This window comes from Sparus aurata, chromosome 18, assembly GCF_900880675.1.
Source record: "Sparus aurata chromosome 18, fSpaAur1.1, whole genome shotgun sequence".
Taxonomy (NCBI): domain Eukaryota; kingdom Metazoa; phylum Chordata; class Actinopteri; order Spariformes; family Sparidae; genus Sparus; species Sparus aurata.
Window position 1 is genome coordinate 35081083 of NC_044204.1, and position 26882 is coordinate 35107964.

At 41.0% G+C, this 26882-nt stretch overlaps 1 long non-coding RNA gene across 2 annotated transcripts in view; it reads right to left on the reverse strand.

Annotated features, from left to right (window-relative positions):
- Positions 1–1167: 1167 nt before the first annotated feature.
- LOC115568514 (uncharacterized) overlaps positions 1168–26882 on the reverse strand; it is a 52213-nt gene continuing 26498 nt past the window's right edge. Inside the window, exon 8 of one of the 2 annotated variants that reach the window (XR_003981414.1) lies at positions 1168–1999. This is a non-coding gene — a long non-coding RNA (uncharacterized LOC115568514). Of the gene's footprint in view, positions 2000–26334; positions 26449–26882 lie in introns of those variants that run through there. The other variant, XR_003981415.1, reaches the window with a different exon arrangement.

The window sequence follows — 26882 nt, forward strand, 5'->3', positions numbered from 1 at the left end:
ATGACTGAATGAACAAACTGACCTTAAAAAGGACAAAAACACAATTTATAATGTTTTACTTTGTTTACATGTGGCGGACCCTGCCACCTTCCCAGCGTCAGACAGAGTTCTGGGATCTTATTTTCATCTGAGGACAGCTGGTTTATTCACTGATGGAGGAAAAAATATATATTTGAGTTTACATCATTACCTGAATAATATTATTGCAATTACATTTCTGAATTTAAATTTCTGATCAAAAACTACATCATGCCCCTTTAATCTCAAATTACAAAGAGTACATCTTAAAAAACAATCTCTGTCTCGCTCTCTTTTTTTATTTTAAATTTTTTGTACTGAATCAAAACCTCACAATTACATTTTATTTTGCTAATTTTTACAGATACAAAAATCAAATCTGTCCACAATTTTATTTTGCAATTTATATTAATTATTATTATATTTAAGCCTAAACAAACTAAATAAACTCTCTTTGTTATCACGACTGATTAAACAAATAAACAAACAAAGTACAAAACCATTTATACTGTTTTACTTTGTTTATATGTGGCAGACCCTGCCACCCTCCTAGCTTCAGACAGTGTTCTGGGACCTTATTTTCACCTGAGAACAGCTTGTTTATTCAGTTATGGTAAAAAAAAATAACTTGCATTATAACCTCAATAATATTGTGAATATTACAATTCTGAGTTTGAATTTTCTTCTCCAAAGCTCCACCGAGCAGCTTTAAAGAAAAAAAGATATTCACAGTTCTCGCCTTTAGAAATAGAGTTTTTTTTTTCAGTATGTGGTTAAAAGGGACTTACAGTGAAAGCAAACCACCTTTTGAAATATCAAACAGGCTCAGTGTCATTCTAAATTTTTCAGATGGATGGACAGCCTCAAAGGGAAGAGACATGTGTGGAATCAAAGCTAGTGGTAGGAGACCTCATGAACTACATGCAGCCCACTTGAAGAGATTAACCGGTAGGCAGAGAGGCCGGCGCCCACAGATAAAACACACTTTTTTCAGTAAGTAACTGGGTAATTTTAATCTAGTAAAATATAACTTCATGTGTGTGTGTGGATTTATGTTGGAGTATAATCAAACGCAGCAGTTTCTCTTCAGCAGCAGCTTCCTGCTGCATAAACATGTTTTTATTTGAGCAGACGTTTCAGATGGCCGTCTGGGTAACATTGGGAGTTACAAGTCAATAAAACCAAATCTAACTCTGGTATAAAATTGTCAAAATACGTAATCATCATATGAAAATAAAAACAGTATATTCCTCTTTATGATAGTGTGGGTAAATACAGTACATTTTCCTCTACGGCGGTAATTTACTAATGAAAAAGGCAAAGAGTTGATTTGTTCTGCTGTTAAATTGCACCACCTGAACATACCGACACTGGGAACTGTTGTTTGGCTTACCGCTCGCATAAAGAGGCTTACAAGTATTTGTGTTTATCTCCAACAGTTATATAGTAACACCAGCACTTAAAGTATGCAAGGCAGAGTCATATATCGACTACGGGAAAATATGAAAAGAAAAACCTTGAACTTTCATCGAGTAAATGCTTGAGTGTGTAAACTAAGAGCGTGTTGTTCACCGGCAGCTCGCTGCGGAATAAATGAAAACATGGAGGAGAAGAATTCAGTAAGTTTTCTTACAACTCCACACAAGTCACAAGTTCACTGGTTGAAGCTGGATGAAGTTGCTGGTCGTCCAGTTTGAGAGCTGAAGAGTTCACCTGGTCAACAAACACACATCTCCTCCTGTCGGTGTGGAAACAACACCGACGTCCGGAAGCAGGAGTGTGAGACACCGAACAGCTGCTGTTGTCTCTCAGAGAAGTTAATGCTAAACTGCACATCTTAGAAAAATCTCTGCCATTCTGCTGGAGTCTCGCTTTCTGTAGGCGGCCTTCAGTTTCCTGCGTGTGTTCACTCACGGGAGCGACATCATCGTCTGTGGTAAACATCAAATTAGTTTCTCAGTTTGTTTGAAGGAAACATTACCTGTTGGAAAAGAAAGTGAATGAAATGCAAATGTGAGTCAAGTGGAACACAAAAACTGGAGAATCGCTGACGTTAAAGCATGATGATGATGATACACGCAGATCTAGATCGATATATAAATATATACGGGCTGGTGTTAGCTTACTGTTAATACATGTGATGAGTGTTTGTGCAGCAGAGACAACCAGGAAGTGTAGAAGCGATGCGCCTCGTACAGAGCTTGGTATCAACATTGTTTGTAACCTCTGCCAGGGAGGTTATGTTCTCACCTGTGCTGGTTTGTTTGTCGGTTTGTCAGCAGGATTACAGAAAAACTACTGAACCGGTTTCAACAAAAACTTGGCTGGAGGACGGGTCGCAGCCCAGAGAAGACCCGATTCATTTTTGGTGTATACTGGGATAAAAGACACAGATCCAGGAATTTTCTTCTTACTACCTCTAACATTTCGAGATAGAGCTTTTTCAACGTTTTCATTCATTTCTCAGGATGCTTTTTACCCTGATAAATAAAATCAGGTGGGCATATTTTATGGTTAAGCTGTTATGGAACATCGAGTTTGATATTAGATTAGAATTATACATTGTACTGGTACCATTCTAGTCTTTTAACGTTTTCAAAATGTACAAATAGTTTATATGTCATTATAATTTTTTGGGAAAAATTGCTAATTATCCAACAATAACAGCCTCGAATACCCATTATCGGTACGGCTATTAAGGGAAAGAATAGAGAAGCCGGCTAACTTCTGATTTAGCGCCTGGTTAACTTGAAGGCGGATAAAATAATTTCATCGTCAGGCTCTTCTAGGCTTTCCGAATGTTGTTGGACTGAATGGCTCAAACTACGACGGTGAATCGAGTCACGTCAACATGTCATGTTCATTGTTTTCTCTTCTGTTTCGACTGTTTCCGGCACACAGACTGGAGACAGCAACTTTGCATGCATTAAGTGTCGAACGGGGTCATCAGGAGATTTTCAGCAGGTTGACCAACGTTTAAAAAACCTGTGCAGACCCACTAACTCTGGTGGAAAAGAGAAAAGACAGAGTTGTTCTTATTTCAATATAAAACCAGACTTACTCCTCATGAGACTACAGTAATAATCATACACCCAGCTAACACTGCTACATGTACTTCCTCCCTTCCTACACAACAGGAGTAACACTCTTCTCACTTCTCAGACTTAAAATACAAAGATGTCGGGCTGTCTCCGGTCTCCGTGGACGCTGTGTGCTGCCTCTTCCTTCACTGCAGGTAAGATCCTTCATGCCCTTCTTCTCTGCACTGAGCGCTCAGTTTACTTCCACTTCCCCGTTGTTGAGTTGTACCCGAGGCTGTGTTAAACCTACCAGTCCAGCTCCAGACTAAAGGACAACACAACAGTCCTGATCGTTGCTGAAATGGACAATTGGATCCCTTTATTTGTTTATTTGTTTATTTGTTATTTGTTACATAAAATTTTCTACATTTCTACATACATTTTTAACATTAAATATTGTCCATACATGTAAAATCAAAAGTGGCGACTGAACTGGAAGTTTACATAAAAATGAAAGCCACTAATACTATAACAGACTTTTGATCTATTTCACCATAACGTTTGTATTATATACACATTTCAGCTTTGTTATTTATTTATTTTATGACATTTGTGCATTTCTCTAGAAATAAACCATGCTGAACAAATATAATCTAAGCTTTATCCAACATAATTTCCTTTTTTTCTTTTACCCTTCTTGCGTTGATTTGAGTCAAAAACTACGAAGTGAATTTTCAGACCAAAAGCTTTATTTATCTTATTTATTGAACACAATAAAACAAGTGATTTCTTATATAAATTATTACAATATTTAAGAGGATACTCGCATTAAGGAGCACTATAGGCCACCTGTTATCATCCATCTCCATCAAACCAGCGTCCTCCTAACTGACATGAAATTGGTTGAGGGATCAAAATGGCACATTGATCCCAGATGTCCCAACATCCCCCCTGTGAGCACGCTCTGAATATAATAGATAACTATGGTCAGTATTAATGAGATGGAGGCATCTTTTGAGCAATCTGTGCAGTAACACTTTTGCGTGTGTTAAAACTCATTCCCAGTGTTAAAACACGCCCCTGATTTAAAAAGAAGGATCTCACATTAAGGAGGCACGATGTCCTGAATGTATTACACTTGGCCACACCTCTGTCTCGCACTCAGAGATCTGCAGAAAGTCTTCTCAGGAAGTGTTGGATAACAAGACTCTTTTGGAACTGGAGGCTGTTTTTTTTAATTGGCTTTGGGTTTGAAAACACACTCCCCCAGAAAAGACACCTCTGGTTTGATTTCCATCCAGGCAGAAAACAACTTCCCTTTGTCAGGTCTGTTGAGGCGATGATAAATTGGATGAAAACTTGGAATTCAGTAGTGTGTTTACAGCGGTGAGACTTTGATTTACTGCATCAAAACCTGAACAAAAGCGTATGATTATTAGATGGAGGGAGAGAGAGCTTCACTCGGTAACGCGTCCTCTCGCTGAAGAAACGCTGTGAAAATAACATCTCGCAGGAAGGAAACGCTTTTCAACTGGAACTATTCATTTTGCCATCATTCGCTAATAATGCACATCAAATTTAAAGTTCCAGTGTGTGTGATTTAGTGGCATCTAGCGCAGGGGATGCAACCAACTGAATAAACCTCATCTCACCAAGCATGTAAGAGCATATAGAATATAAGAGGCTCATTCTCAGGTAACAAAAGCACTAAATCCTCTAAATCCTACACAGATGTCCCAGTCGGTGACACATTTTGCAGCAGGTCTGCGCTGAAGATGTCGAACTGCACCGGTACATTTCCTACAGTCCCTCAGTGAGTTTATGACAGAGATATGCCAGTGTGAATGGACTGTGTTTAAAACAGCAGCTTTTCTGGTCTAAGCGACCACTTGAAGCACTTTACAGCACAAGTCGGCATTCATTCATTCACACACACATTCACACACTGGTGGCTGAGGCTTCCATGCGAGGAGCCACCTGCTCATCAGGAGCAATAACCATTCATACGTACACTCACACATCGATGGAGGAGCCAGTGGGAGCAATTTGAGGTCCGGTATCTTGCCAAAGGACACTCCGACATGCAGACTGCGGGGGCCGGGGATCAAACCACAGACCGCCTGATTGGTGGACGACCAATCTACCTGCTGAGCCGCATCCCCTGCCCCATGTGAGTGTAACCTGTGACTATCATACTGTAAGACAAATGTGCTGTTAGTGAGACAGCACAAAGGTGAGCACACGGCATCATGCGACAACCACGACCATTATAATTGGCTGCCTGGCTGGAGTCTGTTAAAGCTCGAGGTGTTTGTTGTGGCGACCTCACATCAGATCGTGACAGGTTTCTGAAAGAGATGTCTGCTCTGCACTGTACTGTACGTTTTACAGAAATAAGTGCCGTTTATCCACCTGGATTGTTTCGTTGCGAGTTTGCTGAGTTTATGGAGAAGATATCTGCCACCTCTTCAATATAGCCGGAACTTTTCTTTCTCAGAGCATTATACATTTGGAAAAACTCAACAGCGACGTCTCCTTCCTAAGAAACATGACCCAGTTACTCAGAATAATCCAGAGACCCTCTTGTGAGCAGTTTCATGAGGGAACTATTTTCCTTCTACCGAACCAACCTGCCATATATCCCTGTGCGGACAGCTTCTCATGAAAAGACCAACGCTTCCTTCCGCTCTGATCCGGTTCTATTAAGAGCAAATAGTTCCTCTAGAAACGTATCCACAGTAAGGTCTGAGCGTTATCTTAAGTACCCAGGTCATGGATTTTGGAGAGAGATGCTGCTTTTGAGTTTAAATGTATTTTTCTTTGAGCACCGCAGAAAAAAAAAGGGGCTGATATCTCCAAAAACTCACCAACACAGTGTTTAAAAAGCATTACAGGTAAGAGGAAAACATGTACGTTTAATTTTGGGGAGGACTTTCTCTTTCGCGTCCGACAGATCCCTTAGCGCTAGTCTGAATTACTCAGCACATAGACCCACGCGGAGAACAAAATCCTTGAAATAATTTGTTTTGCGCGGAGAGATGGAGGTGGATTTAGGCTGTACAAATTCCAGTTTAAACAGACACCTTGTAATAACATCCTGCTTTACTTAAGCTGCAGCTGCACTGCCATATTCCTCGCGCTGTAGCAAAAGTGATTCCGATCTAATGTTAGCTAAGTACATCATCATGCTCTCCCTTGCTGGTTAGTGCACTTAGTGCAATAAGCAATAACATTCACTCTGAGAGGACTTGGTTAAACGTAGGCAACTTTTGTGTGCTAAAAGTGCCGGGGTAAGAAAACTGCACTGCGTTTATCAAAGCCTGAATGAACGCTACTGTACTCCAGCACAGGGCTAATGAAGAGATATGTCCTCCATTACGGGGCCATATTCCTGCTGCAGCGATTAGACAACTCTCCAGAGGGGCTCTATCACAGGCTTTCATTGAGTCTGGACCTTTGCAAATCTTCATATCCTGCACAATTTTCATAAATTGAAGTCTAATGAGCGCAGTTGACATAACTATGATTTATTGTCTCGCAGGGTTACCAATTTCACCACAGCACTGCAAATTATAAATGTCAAGGGTTTACTCATATTCATATGTATTCTCAACAAGGGGAATATGATGCGTCACGTGAGTAAAAGGGCCTAAATGTCTCTCCCGGTTTATTGTAGGTGGGTTATGATAATACTTGCAAACATGCAGAGTGCTAACAAGCTCCCTGAGGTGGCCTGATATTGTTGAAGGCGAGCACAGAGCAATATCTTTCCAGGGATCTCTTTGGGACACACTTCAGTGTGCTGTGGCCTGCTGCTATATTACGATTGCTCTGTCTTCAAAGATATAATTAACATAACAATATTGTTAATGTTACGTGTGTAATTTGTAGTATTGGCAGTGTAATTTGGTGATTGTTTTTTTTTTTAATGCATACATGCTATTTACTGCTAAACAGGGAGATGTTAATAGCGCTGAGCTGCTTTAATGGCATGATTTTTATCGCTTCACGCATTATTTTTAGACGTGACTACATTTCCCATGTGGTTGTTAGCGCTGCTTTAATTCAGCACCGACAGCAGTGAGATTAAGAGAGTAGTTTTAAGGCTGCACATCTTTTCTACAAGTTGAAATGAAGGCGGACCCCCTCACTCACTGAGAGCCCCACATCCTCCTCTTAGTCTATGACCACCTTACGCCTGTGACCGGTCAATATTTCAATTAGCTTCCCCTTTCACCTGGTGAACTATCGAGGGGATCCGCTGTTGGAGTGCGGATTGCGATGGATGGCGAACAACAGACCTACAGTGCTCGGCCATTGTGGGAGCAATGCAAGCATTGATAACAGCTCGTAGAACTATTGACATTATAACATTTCAGGCTGCCGGGCCACAGTGGCAGTGAGCTGCAATAAATTGAGACGAATGATCAGTCGATGACAATTTCCATAATCGTTATACCTTCCGTAATTCATCAAGGTAATGATACCCGCGTCCCTAATGTCACATTTATTCCATTTGGTGCACAGCGGCAAGCACAGAGCGGCGACCCCCCCCCCACCTCCACCACCACCACCCTCACTTCCCTTCCAAAAGGATTGATTACACACCAACTGCTTTTTTGCTCCTGCTTGTGAGTGGAAGAGCAATGTGTTATTTGACCAAAAATAACAATGAAGGGGATGGGAAATGCAATCTAATTCCACTCATTCAACTTCCTCTCTCTCCCCCGGTGACAGGCAAACAGGAGGCCATTACAGTTCAGCGCTGGCACCGTTTCCAAAACCAGAGGGAGGAGAGAGATCTCTGCTGCCTGGCTCTCAGGAACACATCTAGATTCATCATTACCCCGTCTCGCGTCTCCTCCACTCATTAACAACATAGTTTCTCTTTGACAATTATTCGTCATTATTGGCAAACGATTGCGGTGTGAACGAGCGCTGTGATTCAATTACAGACGCAGCCATTCAAGATTAATTTCCTGGCCCCGTGTCTGCATACCGCTGCAGACATGCGTCAGCACACCTTGACAAAAATAACAACCCCAGTCACACAGGCGGTTTCCAGGGTCGGAGACTTTTTTGCAAAATATTCAATTCTGTTCACAACTCCATTACAACTCTGTGCCCCTTTCTGCTCGCAGGCTCTCATTTAAGAAAATACTCCAGCATGCAATATCGTAACATCATTGCTCAACATCCTCTTCAACCTGACGGTGCAGCAGAGCTGAAGTACGAAATGTCAGTCTGCCAATAACAGTGAGAGAGTGTTTCCATTCAAATGGTTCTCCGAGACAGCATCGATAATAAACCCAACACCGCTGCTGTTTAGTTCTTATTAAGCCTCTGTAGACTGCAGCCATGTTGAAATCATCAGGGCTGACACAATAAAATCACTGAATGGCAATGTGGCAGAATAATCTGGTTACATTCATCCTCACATTACGAGGAACCTAATTGAAATGCCTGACTTAATCTGAGATTAATTGAGCTGCTGCGAGTTGTCAACGTCTTACTCACGTTACTCTGCTTTTTCGGGGCTTGTGCAGCGCTGCGCCTCTTTCATGCTCGTTTGCAGGCTGATGTTCTATGCAGGTCACCACAGGTGGGAATAGATTCTCTATTTTCATAATAACACAGTGTCTCCCTTGCAAAGCATTAACGGGGAGCGGGTGGGCAATTAAGTGTTATTATTTTGAATTACATTGTGCTGATATTATGATGCTGCGTTGTCAATTTTACAAAATTGTGCGATTTTAAATGAATCTTTTTGAGGCAACTGTGTTAAAAAACAACTGACAAATAGATGGAAAGGTTTGTGTTTAATCTGGGAACAGTTCATTACACTGGACGTGTGTTTGATCAGAACACTTCAGATATCGTTATATTGATTATAGAAGACAATATTTGAGATTTTAGAGGTTTAAGAGTTTACATTTATGATGATGTGCAGGCTGATATGTGTCCTTTTTCTAAAACATGAACACATAATATGACAATAATAATCATAAAAGGACATTTTGATACAAAAACAAAACAAAAACACTCCAATCACACCCTGACTCAGACTCCTCTCCCTCCGCCTGCACTGGAAGGACGCTTCAAGAAGTGATGCCAGAGGGTTTCCTCCAGCGTTAAACTTGGAAGTGTAGGGCCGCTGACCAGGCTGTTATACTTGACACGTCGAGTGAGACGGGGCTGACAGATAGATGTGAGACCAGGTACGACTGTCTGCTGCAAAACAGCCGGGCAGATGTCAGCTGGTTTTATTTATATGGTAACATTCTCTTACGAATACTGCGACATGTCCCAGGAGCGTGCATCATAAAACAGTTTACCTCCAATAAGACCTAAAGATAAGAATGACTTGTGTCTGGGCTTGTTTTATATCACATATATTTATTGTGTATACTGAGGCTGTGCAGCATTATGTGCATCTTGAGCACAAACCACCATCGCAGCTCCTGAAAATGTAACTCCACATTGCAGTACGCGCGCAGCATACAGACAGCCGCTGCCTGGCTGACTATTGAGCACGATTATTTTATTTCATTTTTTTTTTTCTGTTGCTTTGACCCATCACTTATTCTCTGCTATGCTCGTGTCTGAATACAGTTACATTCATATTTTCTTTCCTCCCTGGATGGACTTCTGTCTAGGATTTCTGTCTAAGCAGAACACAAACACAAGGGTCATCTTAAAAGAGACGAACAAGAGCTCCATCAATGCTTCTCCTTCTGTGAGTCTCCCCCACGCTATAACCACGTTTTTCTTAGGTTTTGTATTTGGTTTAAATAATAATTCATAGACCTTCATTATCACCATCTGCTGCAGCGCTTGAACTGAAACCGCAGAGGTGTAAATTCCACACACAGCTGTATAATTCAGACCCTGACATGTCGCAGGGGTGTTAAAGTATACTTAACCCCGAGGATCTGTTTGACTTTCCATACTATTCTTTTTTTAGTGATGCGTATACACACGAGTGGATGTGGATATGCAGTGTCTTATCCCTCCCTACAGATCACGCCTCCACATGCGCTCCTGATTGACACAGTATTGACTTATCCTTCCGAATCCCAAGACAAACTGTCAATACAGACGTCTGAGGAATGCCAAGCCAGGATCCGATTGTGCCGTGATGGACACGATTTTGGAAAATGGTGGACAGCGCCGGAGCCATCTCAGAGCAGCTGACGAGTCAACATTCCCATTAAAAAAACGGGCGGGACGTCGGGAACTTAAGTTTACTATTAAGAAGAAATAATTATCTCAACATCTTTCAAAGATGAGAAGAACTTTCACAGCAGCTTGGTTGAGCACTACAGAGGGCACGAGCAGCGGGGAGTGGATATAATTGAGCTGAAATTGGTCTCCCATGGCAATGATACTTTGTTCAATCTAATGCTCTGCGGTGATTGGCCGATCGGCTCTCTCATTCCCCCTCTTGAAAAGAGGTTGAAAAGAGGCCCGTCTATTAGGTTGCCTACCATCAAATCTTTGATAGGAGACATAATTCCTGCCTTAAGGGATAACAAGATGTTTTTATCGGCGAGACACGACACAGACCTTAATGTTTTGAATATTATCTGATACAGCCATGTCTACAACAATTCTTTCAACATTCACAGGCTGAACATTTTGAATTTTTTGGTCTAACATTTCCGTTTATTTCGTAAAAAACACATGAGTGGATGTGATTTTGTGGTCCGGAAGGCGTCCTGCAGTCAGCCTCAACATGTGGAGGTCTTGTGTTTCTGCTCTGTAAGTTGTAGCGTGTGTTGCACTGAAGCAGGTCTAATGTTCTTATGTGAAGCAGAAAATCATACTTGTTTACATTTTCTGACCTGAACCGGTGTTTGAATAGAATAATCAATTTCTCATGCCTCTCTTTTGGATCAATATTTACATGTGGGAGATCAGACAGTGGAGCTTGCAGGGGTTCCCGCGGTGTCTCCAAAGATATGGAGGCATTAAAACCAGAGTGGAGATGAGCCTTCTAAATAAAGGTCTCGATCTCTTCTTGGTATTTTGTATTAGAGTAGTGCCGTATGTATGGCCAACAAATGTGACTGTTAAACCCCGAGATAAGACCCCCAACGGATTTTCAATAGCATGTCCTGGCATGTAGTTTGACTCAGTATTCATCAACACTGAAAGGATTCTGACAGAACTGTATCCAATTCAATTAAAACAGAACCACGTTCCAAGGCCACAAGCTATTTCCAGCCATTGTCAGTGTAACCTAAGTGACATAAGCAGTATGTCCAAGTAAAATAGTGCCATAATAACTGTAATACATGTTATTAATCTGGATTTAAAGGATTAATCAACCCCCCAAAGAATGTGTCACATTGTTATCAGTAGTCCATTATGACTAATGCATGCAGGGGGTTGCTCTGCGATGATTTTATTTTCTATGTTATACATGTGTCCTGAAATAGACAATAATTATGATCCTTTTTAAACAGGGCACTCAGGGCTGCACATCTTCCAGCAGTATGCACCTGAACCAGGTGATACTCCGTTCAAGGATAGACAGCTTTCAGGGGAATAAAAGGAACAGGAGCACAGTGATTGATTTGCAGCATTTAATAGAGCAAACAGACGGATGTTTCCCCACTACTCTGCCTTCATCTAGCCTTCATTTAGCTCATTTGCAGGAATAAATTGTTGGCATTTTATGTTTTTGCAAACCACGGATATGTTCAAATTTGTACACATGCTATGTAGCGTATCAACATTCTAGCAGATGTTTCGTGTCGTGTTTACATCACGTGTATATGAGCTGACTCTCCAGCAGGGAGGTGGATGGGACGGTGGGCGGGAGGGCAGCCAAGAGAGACGTTTGAACATTTTTCGGTGCCTGTTTTTTTACAAGAAATCCAGGGACATAATCTAGTCGTGTTAGTTGCAACAAAACTCAACATTTTTCAGCTGCGTTTGCCTGAACAGCTGCTAAGCAAGAGACCACTGTTCAAGATGGTGCTTCAACATTTGGAAGCGTGAAACCAGAGTTGTACAGCCATGTTTGTGGATATTTACAGCAATACATTGGGACAATTTTCAGCTGAAAACCTGGTGTTTTTAATGTAGTGCCGGGAAATTTTCCATCTATGTTTGCCAAGACGGCTGCCAAGCGACAGCCCACTGTTCAAGATGGCACCTCAATTGTAAGCGTGAAACCACTGGATGTTTTCATGACACTGTGAGACATTTTTTATCCGTGGTTGTAGCAACAAAGCTGGATATTTTTCACAGGATGATGCTTTTGTGCTGACAGAAACAGGTATGATCTTCTCCCGACACTGAGCAAGTACTTTTTGTGCCTGATTCTAACCATCCAACTGAACATCGGACCTATGGACGTGGAAGTGAGGATAAACAGAACAAAAGGTGGAAGTGCATTCATGTGATATCAGATTAATTTGCCAGATTTCACACGAACATGCCCTCGAATCAGAAGAACAACTTACAGATTTTGACGCCATATATGCAGAAACATGGTGGACGTAAATGTACGGTTCATTGTAATTTGTTTTAATTCATGTACTTTTTCTGCTCACACATAATCTGTAATATGGCGTTAGGTTGTATTGTAGCATTTGCATTAACATATTTAGAAATGTACTAGCATTAAAGCGAAACTCTCGCCAAAAAGCAACCGAGGCTTTATTTGGGATTGAATATGAGTCAAACCTTTGTGTGAAAGCATAATTACGACGAAAGAGGCACTTTTAAGATTTACCGTAGTTTCGGTTTTGGGCACGTTAATTTTGAACAGGAGTGCATGGGGCAAGACATGCTAGCATCAAAATCGCTGTTTTTAGAACACTAAGAAGGCTCGACACGACATGAAACTTTGCTCGTAGCATCACTAGGGTCTCTACACATGAACACGAGCATTGAGAACATTGTTTGTGTACACAGAGTTTATGAAAAAGAAGGTTTTTGAACTACTCACGTTAGCTGCTGCATGTCCTGCTCGTCTCCGTCATGGCAGGCAAAAGTGTAGATCCCCGAGTGCGACCTGACAGGCATGCTTGAGGAGCGGTTCACCGTTACTCTCCTGCCTGTCAGGTCAGCAGCTAACGTGAGTAGTTCAAAAACCTTCTTTTTCTTTTTCAATCTTAAAAGTGCCTCTTTCGTCGTAATTATGCTTTCACACGAAGGTTTGACTCATATTCAATCCCAAATAAAGCCTCGGTTGCTTTTTGGCGAGAGTTTCGCTTTAACCCTGATAACGTGTCAGGTGGAGGATTATATGTTGGTGGTTTTTGGGTGTGTACTGGTGCAGCAACAAGTCCTGGAAAAAAAAAAAATCACAAAATTAGCTTCAAGCAGCTCTAATCATCTTTGTAGCACTCACGTTGTTTCCATGATTATGGCTTAATCAACACACAGAGTCAAAAGATCGACGTCCCACATGGGACAATAGACCATCTACGGAGCCTGTGAATGCATCCAGTACAGGTGCAGATCGTCAGTGGATAATTGTTTCATCAAGATTTCAAATATTAATATTCATAATGCATCCAAAGGAGGGAGTTGCCATAGTCAGTGTCCATCATTACATGAGAAACCACAGAACACATACATATATTAAGTAAGAGAGACAGAAGTACAGAGAGTACAAGTTCTGCAAGTCTAATAAATTAGAGGAAACATGACAAGTTCGGTTCTTCGTTTAGGCAAAAAGGTGTGAAGACTGTAAATCCAATATGTCTCTCAGCAGAGCGGGGAGCTTGATAATGTCACCACCTCTAGGAGGGTGACATTTTTTCTATCCCCCAGACCTTAAATGATGCCGCAGAGCCGCGGTTAGCCTCTGGATAATGTCAAGCAAGAGCATAATCCATGTTTCTCCGTGCGTGTTGCAGTTTTGTGCTCAGATATGCAAATCTTTAAAGCTCTTTTAGTTTGTCCAACATAAATCAGACCACAGGGATATTTCAGCTAGTACACAACGTGTGTGCTTGCTGCAGTTTGTTAAGGATTTTCTTTAGCAGTACAGGATGTGTAAACTGGCTGACAAGTTAGAACACTGTGCACAGCGGCCACGGAGGAAGAAACCCGGAGGTTGATTAGACAGCCGGGAGACAATGTTTGGTTCTCTCTGACACGAGAAAACCACCAGCCTGTCTCTCAGATTGTGAGGATGTTTGAATGTGACTGAGGGAGGCAAGGTGCTGGTGTTACCTTGAGGACTTTTAAGGACATTTCAATGTTTAAGGATAATGCTTTTGACCCTGCCTGCCAGAGGAGAATACTCAGCGGAGAAAGTGATCCGTGAGGAAGTAGCGGTAGCTCTATTTTTCTTTCACTAACAGGGATTCTCTGTCTGTATGTGGTGGAGAGACTTATGCTGTGGGGTAACCTATATAATGGAAAGGCTCTTTCATTACAGCAGCTTGAGACTGAGCAGGATGTGCAGCACTCAACTCACTTAATATTGGATCCACACTCATAACACTGTTGAGCTTTCTGACCTAAATGTATATTTGAATTAGTCATAAATTCTGTATCACACTTGATGCATGCAGATGGAACTAAAATCCTGTTGAATCAATTATCCAATTATCCGATGATAACAATCAGCCTGAAACAATCATTGTCACTTTTAATGCAAAGTTCTTCTTTCATGTTGAGTCGGTGTCAATATAGAATAATTCATTAACTGATTAAATTATATTAATGCAGGCTTGATAAACCAGACGTGTCGATTATTTGATGAATTTACAGTAACGTGAAGCATTTTCTCTCATAAAAACACATCCATTCATTTATTCTTTATTTGATTTAATCTATTATACATTCATGGAATGAAATTAGATGGAAAATAACATGCAATTAAAAACTCTGATGAAGTATTGTTAAAATGTCAGTGTGCTCCCGTCTCTCAGTAACTGCAGTTTTAAGCTACACAACATTTTCTGCTCCACAATTGCCACAACAGAGGCAGTGATTTTTTCAGTTTAACAATAAAAACTATATTCCATCTTTATTCCAGGGAAACATCCGTGACGGGTCGCCAGTTCATCACAGGGTTGACATAAAAACAACCACCCACCTTTACATTCACACCTGCGGGCGATTTTAGTGTAATCAATTAACCTAACCTGCACGTCTTTGAACCGGAGTACTTTATTCAAATGCATACCTTTCACTTGTAGCAGAGGATTTCTACACTGTGGTTTTGTTGCTTTTAATGCAAGCAGTCATTGTTTACCTCCATGCTGATGGAAGGTCAGATGAATCCACAACAACAGCAGCAGAACAGTGTGGCATCATTCTCCTGAACAACTGAAGTAGATGGGACTTCAAAAATGACTGAAAATATAATATATAACAACATATAATGGCTCCATAGAGCGGGTCCAGCATGGTTACTGTTGGTTTATAGCAGCTACAGTGAAGATTTGGGCTTAAAAAAGGGTCAAAATAACATATTTTCAATCTTGTTTTGGATTTCAAGGCTTTGAGAGACTCTAAACTTTTTTTTCAGTTGATTCTTTACATTTTAAATCTACTTCAGTTGAGGAAAATGCTGCAACACTGTTCTGCTGTGAAGCCCCAGAAATGTTTTGTGGACGACGAAGCCTCATGTGACCTTTTCTGTAGCATGCAGGTGAGTCGGTGATGACCTGTTTTGGATCAATTTTACCTCCATTTAGTACAAAGTTGTCGAGGCCCTCCTCTGAAAAAGAGTTATAGAAACTTTTAAAGAAAAGTTGAAATCATATTCCAATTCTAGTGATGAGAAGCAAAATTCAGTTCAAGTGTAATATCTAGAAACACATGCAGCATCAGGCAGGTAGATTGTTTCTATGGTTACCTGCAATTTAATTTACCTCGCACAGTGATTTATACAGTGGTTTCACTCTGACACGTCTCTGTTCCAGGTGGCCTTTGATATAGTATTTTAGCAGAGCCCTGTCGGTCAGAACATAAAGCCTAGGCGTAATTATAGTTAAATACTTTTACTTCCTCTTTCAAAAACTTTATGATTTTGATCAAAGTTTGCAGTTTCCACCTGTGGACAGAAAAAGAACCAGAAGTCGTTACCGGTCCATGAATAAATGAATAATTGTGGCTGCACAATCAAGGTCAACCGAGGAGAACTGTGTGTATCAGATAATAATACTGATGACACATTTCTTTATTCTTTTCTTCAAAGAAGACATCAGTCGGAGCGAGGTATTATTATTAAAGAGTTGGCAGCACTGAGAATACACAGAAGAAGGACAGAGAGAGCGATGTAACCAAACAAAAGTCCCTGAGTGAAGCTGAACCAGAGATGTCTGCACATGAATAACGTGGCTGCAACGGCCTCCTTCATTCCCTTTCTTTCAAACAACAGGTACTCATGATTGCAGAACATTAGCTATGAACAGATCGTTTTAGAAGTAGTTCTATTACGAGGCCACGACGACAGCGCCGAGCGATGTCATCTGGACTGCCAATCAGAATCCCTCTGAGTGTACAGGGTCATCATCAGGTTGATTTTGGGGACATTTCTCGACAAAATAATGTTGCAGGAGTGCTCAAAATGTTGGTTTCTAACTATAGATGACCTGTTTTATGTAAGCTTATTGATGACATGTAGGAAACAGCTTTTAGATCCACTTTAAAACATCAGAATGTGTAAAATAAAATGTTTACTGCCAAACAATCTTGGGCGTCGATGTGGTTTCTGAAATATGTTTTGTCTTTTATGTCCTCAGTGAAATGTATGAATACAATTTGCCTCAAAAGAAAACAACTCTTGTAACAACGTGTTGGATTATCCAAACTCCTCTCAAGAATTTAGCTAAATCCAGTTTGCTTTGTTTGTCTCTCTGCGTAATGTTCAGCAGCCACAGGTCACTAATATCCGTCCTAATTGGAGCGCTGCCGTTCACAGAACATTATCGTTCTTCAGCGCGGATGCTTACATTGTTATCGTTACAGTTATTGCTATAGTGATTGTCGGAGGTGTAAATGGCCCTCAGCGCGCCTGCTGTATGCAAACAAGCAGATGGATAACTACAGTACGCAGGCACATCGACGTTACAGTCTTATCTGTCGTCAGACATAATCACTGTCAGGAAGTTAAGAAGCGATCTCCTAGAATTAAATGACACCGTCATTCCTCCCCAGTGTTTATAATCCTCAGTAAGTTTCTGTATATTTGTTTTGACACAGCATATTTTTCATATTATCAGAGGATTCACTTAACCAAACTTCTTTCTTCCCACAACAAAGAGAATCTCCCAAGAATCAACCCTCAACAATGCATCCGAACACTGTTTAATGCAGCTGCTGTACGATAGAAGTGAAATATAAACAAGTATGAAAAAAATGGAAAACGTGAAAAGTGGTCCTCACACTGTACTGCAGCTTCCTTAAGCGCAATTTATAAGCTGTTGTGTTGAGATGATGCTCTTCCTCCGACTCACATACAGAGATTTAAATACAAATGTCACATGATGATACCGGTGAAACAAAAAATCCATTTACAGCAACCAATGATATTGTACGCAGCTACATGTAAACAAAAAGAATTTCTCCTCACTGCACAAAACAACAACATCAGGCCAGTAGCAGCTTAAACCATTAAAGGAACAGGAATTTACAATATTCATGAAGGACGGGGAAAATATACAAACACATCTGGAGTCCACCAAGTATACATACTGATTGTAAAAAGCAACTAATTCAAGGACAGTCAAAGGTCACAATATAAATCACGGAGAAGCCAGAAACATTACAGGACAGCATCAGATCCACCCGCAGCACCACGACGATCGAGTCCAACATCATAATCACACACAGCGCACAGCGGCTTCTCTCGTGCCAGAAAGAAATGACGTTAAAATAATGGTCTCATATTAAAATCCTCCTTCAGACGTCTTGGTGAAGAGTAGCCGGTGTATTAATACAGAACAGCAGAGGGTCAATGTCACCTCCTCCACGAGGGCATTTAACAGCCTTAATGTAAGTATCTGTGAGCTCGGCTGAAGTGGACCTGATGCATCATGATTACCAAGAATCAAGAATTAATTTGTATGTTACTCAATTGTTTTCATAATTATACAGTGCTGCACGCTGTAATTGCCGCCTGCATTATCGTCAGAGACAATGTGTTTGTGAGTGAATACCACGTACTGCGCCGGAGTGTGAAAGGAGGTGAGCAGGGTGAATGTGAGAGTCCAGAGCTGCGTCTTTCTTCTGGCTGACAGACTCCTCGATTCATCCTCAGCACTGACAAAACAGGTTCTGAGTTTGTGACTAATCAAACACGGATAAGTCAGAAACCAACCCAGTGACGGGCAAAAAGAATAACTCTAGTCATTTCTCTCTGATGGTGTCATTATCTCATGTGACCGAACAGTGTCCATGACAGATATATACGTATATACATATATATTTAAATTGAACCTTCATTGAATCAGATCAGTTCGACTGAGATAACAGATGTTTTTTTTACAAGGGAGAGCAGGCCAAGAAGCTCCAACAGTAAATTAACAGAAAACAAACTAAAATAATTAAATGGGCGAGGACGAAAGGAAAAAACAATCATAAGTCTAAAGACAAAAATCTTTAATGTCACAGTACTTATTAATGGCTTAGTTTCCCACTAAAACGCCGACTGACTTCACTGTAGAACAAAACACGGAACAGTATTTACTGGAGCCTGTAGGAACGGTGCCAAGGGGTTGATTCTGTTGTAGACTCGGACCACCCCGTGAGCACACTGCGATCACAAACACTACAACTTACACTGCGAGGAAAAGCAAACCTACGAGACAGATCAGTGAGCAGCGCTCTGCATTCAAGGAGAGAGCAGAGCTATGTTTACCACAAATAGTCTCCGCTGGTCTTCTCACTGCCCAGGGAAACAAAAAAGAAAAAAAAGAAAATGCTAAAAAACCACACAAAGTGAGATTCAGTTGGTTCAGCTTCACAAAACATTTAAAAAGACATCCCTGAATCCAATTAGTAAAAAGCAACAATATAAAACAATGGACGATTCACAAAATAATCCGTGGTCCAACTAAAAATAATCAGACACATCGGGCCACACGGCACGAGAGCACCGGTTTAGCCAAAGCAGCCGCCTGGCACCAAGTCTGCAGCAAGGTAACAATCACAGCAGTCAATTATTTCAACTGGCAAACAACATCAAAATGTGGAATAATCCTGTAGTCACTGGACGGTGCAGGGAGATTCTGCCTGTTCTGGTGCAAAACAATAGAAATATTGTAGGTAAACTGGTGTTTTTAGGAGACACGGCTGCTCCTGTTCTGATGGAGAGAAGTCGTATAAATCATTCAGATCCTCAGACTGCGGTGACATACATGTGTGTATTTGGCTGCAGCGGCATCAGTGGGTTATTAAGCAGTCGGTGTGAGGACGTGATTTAAGTTCCTGCTCTCTGTGATGTTTGATGCAATAGTTTCTGTGCTGAGGGGGGCGGGGGGGGGAAAACAGGCAGATAAAAAGTGCCAACTATGCGTCTGTCGCTCCACTGACTGACATCTCTCATGATAAATTCATGGCGGTGACAAGGCTGAGTGACTCTCGGGCCGTGGGTTAATTTGTCAGGAGGCCTACTGAGCTATGAGTGGTGGCACAATGACAAAGCAGAATGTCACCATTTCGTTGCGCGAGGGGGAGAAATAGGCCGTGAAATGGCTGACTCTTTCAGACCGGCATACGTGATACCAGAGATATCCCGTGCTCACCACGCCATGTCTGAAACAGAGAGAGTTCGGGGTTCATCGAAGTCTATTTTCAGCTCATTGTAGACTTTCTCTGATCGATGACCGGGAGGTTCTGTTGTGTGTGTGCTGGTGTGTGCGAGTGCCAGCAGGGAGATGTTCTTGCTGAAGGGGTGTTGGATGGATCCTGAAAATGTTACAGCTATATCTACAGTAGAGGAAAGTATGTAATGAGGCTACAGTGAATCAAGTACAGTGCTCAAATTCCGATGTACTTGTACGCAACTAGTATTTTCTTTTGCTCCACGACGTCGCAAAGGGAAATGTTGCACTTCCAACCTCACCAACTCTCACAAGAACTCACAACTTTAACTACCAGTTGCTTTACAAAGATTTCAACACACAAAATATATGAAGAGCTGCTAAAATATGGTGATTTGTTGTAAATAAACTACAGTTGATACAAGTACAGCTGAATATCGAATAATGGAGAAACTAATCAGCTCCATGTGAAACCAAGTCAGCATTGATCTAAAAGCAGGATTTATTAATGCAGGACTGTTTCTTCTAGAGTAGTATATTAATACTTTACTCAGGTGAAAGTACTTCTGTAATAATAATCTAAATTCTTCCTCCATCAATGCACTTGAGTATATTCTCCATGTCTGGAATCTCTGAATAATGGTGGGTTCGTAAAAAACAAACTGCAACCAAATTTTTGGAAACCTTGAAGCATGACGAGGTTTGCTCAGCTGCGACGTCTTACGCATCCTCCATCGGAGGACTCTGACATTTTTCTATTTCCATAAACTCTTAGACAAACAACTGGAGCTTTGTTTTCACCAGAACCGGTCACTGAACTCCTGTCAGACATCCCACAGGAAGCAAAAGGCTCTTGAAGCTTTATTAAGTCCTGCAAATAATCACCACGATACATTAGCCATGAGCAGTTATGCTAATGAGGGCCGAACATGACCTGCTGTATCAATGTCGTCATTAATTAAGCCTATTAATTTAAATTTTAATCAGCGGATATTTCTGTCAATGTACTCGTCTTCACCTGGGTGGTAATAAAATATGCTGGAGGGCTCAAACTCCTGGTGAGTGACATCACCTGGTGAATAATAATGACGCTGTGTGTAATCAGCTCTCCATTCTCCTCTTCAAGCACAGAACTACACTTTCGCTCACCTATTTTTATTTTCAACACTATTTCCCCCCCATTTAGTTGCCTGGCAACCGGAATTGCATGGCGTATACTACGTGATGCTCCTTGTACTCCCGACGAGCTGCCGCTATTACCCGCGATTATCCTCATGTGTGCACCTCGCATTTGAGCAGGAGAGAGATTGAGTCCTGTGTGATCGAGGCTTTAACCTGAACTGGGCCTTTAATCTTATAGCTGGTGTATATTTTCCAGTCACTGTTGGCTTTCAGCACCATAAGGACAGGTCAGAAAGCAGGAGCTTTGAGGAGAGCACCTACTAAATTGAACATCAAGAGCTGAGTCACAATCCATAAAGCACAGGTCCAAAGTGTCAGGGGGTATGTTTCACTGAGACGGATGAGTGCTCAACCTACTCATCTTGGCCAGACGACGGCTTTGAGAATTATTGGAGTGGACCAGGTCTCCAGCCTGTTCTCAATTAGCCATCACCAGCCGTAGCCACGGACGTCAGGTGGCTGCCGACTTGTACAAGCTGCCCACCCACCACCGCCCCACTCCTGCCACCATATGTCAGGTGTTGCCCTCACATGGCCCTCCAGACCACTGTATCTCCACTTCCACTCAAGAGCACACTCCTCGGACAAAGGCTTAATCCAAACTGCTGTCCAAATACAGAATAAACTCCCAGAGGAATGTGTTGGACAGATAACAGACACTGGTCTCCAAGCTTTTAGGCTCAGGTGAATAGAAAACCTCCTGACCACACCGTTTACAGAATTTGACTGTTGATCGGCAGTGAACCATGTGATTGGTCAGCCGGTGGACTGAAATTTGTGCATTTCACTAAGCTATTGATCACTATCGCAATCAATTAAGGAAAAAAAAAACTCTCAATAATACTGTGTAAGCTTATCATATATGTTTTGCATGGTCTGCAACTTTGAAACTGATAAATGTATTAGAGGAAAAAGTACAACATTTTCCCTGGAGTGTGAAGAGAAAAACCCACTACCTCAAAACTGCACTGAAATACCAGACCTGTGCTGTGACGGGAACTTTCACTGCAGGTGTGAAGACTCTGACAACTGTTTTTCAGTTATTACACTAATATATAAACTAGTCGGGTGCCTGTTGAAAACATGCTGATTATCTTGTATGTGAAGGGTTTACATACCCAGTCTTAAGTCGACTGAACAGCTCATCAGAGCCGCCCTGATGATATCAAACATGATGTTAACGATTTACAGTTTTTTTCGATTGCTAAGACGCATTGGTCGAAACTGAAGCGACATGTTCAAAACTCTTAACACAGTCTGCATTTCCATCAGGCAGCTCAGCTCAACAGTTAATCTCAAAAGAAGCTCATTCAACAAAACACTAGCACATTGATAGATAGCTATATAGATAGATATACTTTATTGATCCCAAGCTGGGAAATTACGGTGTAGCAGCAGCATTACACAGAGACAAGAACAGTACAATGAAATAAGAGGAACACTTAGACATATTAAATAGCAATAGAAACAAAAAAGTAATATATACAATATAATGTACAAAATGTAAAAATGTACAGAATGTAAGAAATGTAGAAGAAATATTTACAAATGTAAATGTACAAATGTATAAATAGGCAGAGTGACTGTAGTGCAAGATTGTCTCACTTTGGAAACACACACAATCACTCTTAACAAACGGAACGACAAAATACTAACAACAAAGAACATTACATCAAATACATCTTATATTTCAAGTTAGAATGATTTTTGTCTGGTAAATCAGTATTTTATAAAGGATCTTTTGCACTTTAATGGTTCTAAATTATTGTACATGCTGTGATATATTTCAACAACACTGAATCAGGAATGCAGAGATTTATTCAAGAACATTTGTGCTTTTGCATAAGTACTTCAGGACCATACAGAAAATAAAGATTACGTAAACAGAATAATGCAGAATCTCAGAATTCCAGGGGTAGAATACAAATTACAGTAAGAGATAAAACTAAAAAACAACACATGTATACTGTAATATTCAGACCCTGTCATTTTCCTCGACGTCACATCTTATATCTTCTCTGGCAAGGCACATGTCTGATCCATCCCTGGCAGGGTTCAGGAGAAACATCTCCACAACCAGCATTCATTGCATCCAGCAAGGAGAGCTGGTTGTGTGGAGAGCCTTCCTCTCCTGGCTGCTCTTCTCTCTCTAACAACTTCACCCGCTGCTCTTTGATCCATACTTGCACAGGAAAAAGAATGTTTGGAATTGCATCTTCGTTTTATTTATTTTTATTGTCAATATTTTGATATAAGTTTCAATAGATTTCAATGTGGCTGCAGCAGAAATTCCCAGGATTTTTTCCCCTATCATTCTGTTTTGAGTGTGTTTTTAACTGTTTTGAACAAGTGTGTTAGCATTTGAAAAATGTGCTGTTGAATGAGAAAAGACTTCATCCATTTCGGTGACTGTGGTCACTGAATGCACTTCGTCTGAAAGCAATGAAAAGTGAGACACAGTTTAGCCCACACGCATTTCTGTTGTGCAGACTGTGCTAAGAGTTTTGAACATGTCGCTTCAGTTTCGACCAATGCATCTTGGCAATCGAAAAAAACTGTAAAATCTGGATGAAACAACAACCACTGAGAGAGGAATCCCAACACAGCTGATGATGCTGCTAAGTAAGGGATAATTTATAGAATAGGAGGTCACTATCGGGAAAACAAGTACGTCTTGTCGGGACTTATTTTCCCGATAGTGATCGCCGTTCTATAAATTATCCCGCTTATTACACGAAAAAAAACACAAAAAAAACCTTGACACAGTGTGTCTTTTTACAATGTATTTGTTACCGTTCATAGTGTTTTTCAGCAGAAAAAATATAGTTCGTCAAACCGACGCCGTTTCTCTTCTCCCTCTTCGCTGCTTTCCTCTCTTTTTGTTTTCTTGACCGGTAACGACAACTCAGCCTTTTGCCAAGAGTTGAAATCACCGTATTTTCCAAGAATATTAAAGTTAATTTGAAACTCATCCATACTAGTGGCCTAGGAGGATGTTTTTTCAGATATGAAGTAGACTACAGATCAGCTGACGTCACTTAGCGACCGAAGACGCTGGGGTGAAAAGTGACCGGACTACTTGCGGAGCAAAGATTTTAGTGCGCGGATTGATACGAAATACGTGAATCAGAGGCAAAAAGTCCACTTTCCTTGATGACGGTCAAATATGCTTAGCAGGGGTCAGCGAAAATAATTGGCTGCCGAACGCTGGGGAGGCCCATTCAAGTGAATGGAGCATTCTACAGCATTAAGAATAGCCGTGTAATAAGCAACGGTAAACCTTCCAGCCCTTGATGCTAACGTTAGCTAACATACTAGCTTCTCGCCTCTCATCCAGACTTGTTTAACCTTTTCTATGTGTTACCATGTTGAAGTTGTTGCATCACTCTAATCTCCATTTTGACTTTTAGCACCTTGAGGCTAACGTTAACTAGCATACTACTGTTGACTGAAACCTAAAATCTCACCTCCAGTTCTTGCTGAAGCATAAAAAACCTCCCAGACTTGTTTAATCTTTGACTCTGCTTTTGTTATTTTTTCATACTGCAGCGTGTTACAGCATTTTGTTTATGTCTGCTTCCCCATGAGATCACATGAGTTCTCACTGGGAAGGTATCCCATTCTATCTATCTATCTATCTATCTATCTATCTATCTATCTATCTATCTATCTATCTATCTATCTATCTATCCCCGTTCCAAATTCAGCACTTTCCCTGGGTCTTCAGCAACAAACCTGCCAAGTGTGAAGCACGTCGGATGAACTGTGCTTGAGATATTCGAATAACATCCGAACAGACAGAGATTTCTTGGTTCACAGTTAAATGAGATTGGAGCATAATGCCCAGCGTGGCATTTAGCCTATCATGGCTGACAGACTTAAAACTGGCAAATATGAAATAAAACAAACTGAAGGGTTCAAAAGACACTTTTGGGACTTTAAAAGTTCACAGGCTGAAAATCACCATCAAAGTGCACGTCGCCATGTTGGCACTCCCTAATTACTGCACATTCACATCGAGCAGCAGAGAGGTCAAATGCCGTGTTCAGGGACACACTCACACGCAGGAATTATAAATTAGTAAAGGCTTAAAAAGGCAAAAGTTATAATGTGTTAGCGCCCATTGAGTGACCCGTATCATTGTTACTTCTTAGTCATAATGACTCGAGTCAGAATTATATGAGGTCCCTTTGAGACTCGAGGCTGTCTTGGCACTCCTCGTCAAAAGAAGTCGTGACAGATTGAATCCAACTAATCCATCTTCACAAGAGTTCAGAGGAGTTGCAGAGCCACATGCAGGTCACTGTGTCCTCGCCAGGGAGTTAGAGAGCAGAGTGTATGTATTGTGATTAGGATGTAAAGGAAACTGTGGAGGTAACGGCCTCCCAGCTGCTTCTATAGTTAGGATTTCTTCTGGGTCTAGTTTGTCAGACAGCGTATGTCTGTGAAACCCCTGGTTGTTATGGGCTTATACAAATGTTACACCACAATTAGCAGATGCAGGTTTTTAAACGAGAATAAAACCTGTTAAATATGTCCGACTGACTCCCTCCTGGTTGCAAGAAGATGAGTTTGCCGTTCAGGTTTTTTGGTGTCCAGAGGCATTTTGTTTCTGGGTTGTCCGCACACACTTTTACCAGTCTGACATCCTTCATTATCTCAAGGAATATCTCAAGAAAAATATTGTGGGAATATCTTCAAATTTGGCACTAACAAAACACTTCTTACATTCGAGGATGAAACTGATTTGAATTTAGTGGTCAAAGGTCAAAGGTGAGTAAGACCTCATAAAAATGATTTTTTTTTTTTTGCCTTAACCCAAGACCTCATACATTAATTATGACAACATTTCACAGAAATACTTAATAAGATAAAACCATGAATCCATTATTCAGTGCCTAACCCAGGAACAGAAGGGGGGATTGTGACCATGTTTAACATTTGGCTGGATGATGAATTGGTGACACTAACGTGGGTCATCAGCGTTTCAGGGTTAGCAGCTTTTTTGGCCAAAGCTATGAACACATAGAAGAGATTTGACTCTGTTTCTTTGTTTCTCTCAGTGAACTCACATTGTCACTCACTGGTTTTCATGATGCTTCAGGCGATTGTCATTGCACGATGTGACAGGTTCTATATGCGTCCTCTGTTACTCCTCTGTAAAAATAGTCCCTAAGTGATGACAGCATGTTTCTCACCTCCCAACATTGCAAATTAGTGGTTCCAATACTTCAGAATGAGGCAGAAGCCTATATACAGTATACTGTATCGCTGTCTCTATTGTCTTGTAATGTCGTGGGACATAAACCACTTAAAGATGACGTTTTGGTCACCACAAACAGAGGTCTTATTACCAAATATTCAGTGGTGTCCCGCTCCTTAATGTTGAAACAGTCTCAGATTGTTGTCACTGGTTTTGAAGCATTCTTGCCTGCACCTCCACCACCACCCTCTCCACCTTCTGATGTGAAAGTCAGATCATAAACCTGTAATGTGAAAGTGATATGATACTTTCTGTAGGAATGTCAACGAGGTACGTAGCCTACGCACGTAAAAATGTGGAGGTATCAGTGGTTTGCACGAAGGTTAATGCCAACATTTTATCCTGATGACTAGGCTGCATATTCCAGACATTAGTGGGCTTTTTGTCCACTGTGAACAAAAGAGGGACTTCAGATGAAAATAGGATTCAGACACAATATGATTTCGACATCCTCGTCCTGAAACATGAGTTCTTTTCCCTTTGTTTCATTTAATCACTTATCAAAGGAAGCCTGGAGGCTGAACCATGTTCATTAGTTCAGAATAAAAAATAAAAAAAAGGAATCAGTAGAACAATTAGACATGATAAAACATCTCAACATTAGATTACGTGAGATTTCATGTCCCGCTAATCATCCCTAAGACCCTAAGGATGCAT